Source organism: Pagrus major, chromosome 9 (assembly GCF_040436345.1).
Source record: "Pagrus major chromosome 9, Pma_NU_1.0".
NCBI classification, from domain to species: Eukaryota; Metazoa; Chordata; class Actinopteri; order Spariformes; family Sparidae; genus Pagrus; species Pagrus major.
In genome coordinates this window covers 34,698,414-34,699,668 of record NC_133223.1, presented here as the reverse complement: position 1 = coordinate 34,699,668, position 1,255 = coordinate 34,698,414, and the positions used below count along the sequence as shown (strand labels likewise).

Sequence of the window (1,255 nt, the reverse complement as noted above, 5' to 3'; positions counted from 1 at the left end):
TTTTTCTTCTTTTGGATGTTGAAAGTTACAAAGAGCCAGAAACACTGGACCCTAGAGTGTTTCTGTATTTATGTGCTTCTGCTGTATCTGAAGAGACGCTGCTTCACTTCTACAACAGCTGCTGCTTCAGCCTGCCATCATCTCACACACACACACACACACACACACACACACACACTTCCTCTATACTCTTGTTTTGTTTCTGAATGTAAAGTTCGGGCAGGTCACTCCCTCACAAGAACGGTAACATTACTGTAGTTGTTTCTATCTCCTCCTCTTCCTCCTCTTCCTCTTCCTCCTCCTCCTCTTCCTCAGCCGACATTGTGAGTTGTACTTCATTTATTATATCTTGTAAATAACCAAACTGATGTTCTCGCTCTGTATAATATTTAAGCTGCTCTCAGAGTACCACAAAGGAAGAAAACAATAAATGCAGAGAACACAAAGTCTCTGTTGTCTTTGTCTCGTCCACCAGCTCATCGTTCGTCCAGCCGTCTCCTCCAGCGCTCTGCTCCGGAGGCATCTCTCAACACAGATAAGACTTTATTGATCCCTCAGTGGGAGCTTCACTCGTTAGGACAGCTCCAGAGTCACAGAGAGGCAGAGACATAAAAAGAATAAAATAAAGACTGAGACTGATGTACATGTATCACAAAGAGGATAAGAAGGATAATAACAGGATGAACACAGCGTGCCTCGGGTCAGGGTCAGATGAGTTCAGACTGAACGGTTCTTCATGTTCCAGCTTTATGTTTGTTTCGGCTGAATGTGCTGTTTCTGCTCTGGTTACAGCTGCAGTCGCTCTTTAATCAGAGACATTACCTGCAGAGAAGACTTCAGCTTAGAGGACATCTTTTAAAAACATTCATTTTTATTTGAAGAAAAAAGAAGGAGAAGAAGGCGACGGAGGCGGCTGATGGTCGACCCGCTTCAGTTTGTTGTCCTGTCAGACACAGTTGTTCTCCACAGACTCAGCAGACGACAGGTGAGCAAACCTGCAGGTGAGCTGGAGGACGACGAGTCAGCAGAAAAGATCAGAAGCTGACATCAGTCATCAGGGGACCACACACACACACACACACACACACACACACACACACACACACACACAGCTTTGAAGTGTTTGGTTCAGTGTGTCCTGGTCTGTGATTGGACGACGTAGAGACGACTGTGTTCATGTGCAGGTGAAGAGGACACTGAGGAGAAAATGTGCACATTAAATATGTTAATATCAATAAATAATAAATAAATAAAT

The 1,255-nt window shown here is 44.1% G+C and overlaps 1 protein-coding gene across 1 annotated transcript in view; it reads left to right on the top strand.

The window, feature by feature from the left end:
• LOC141002801 (succinate--CoA ligase [ADP-forming] subunit beta, mitochondrial) overlaps positions 1-446 on the top strand; it is a 13,078-nt gene extending 12,632 nt beyond the window's left edge. The window contains exon 10 of the mRNA XM_073474198.1: positions 1-446. This exon is cut by the window's left edge and continues 1,097 nt beyond it. The gene's annotated coding sequence lies outside the window, so the exon portion shown is untranslated.
• The last annotated feature ends 809 nt before the right edge of the window (positions 447-1,255 follow it).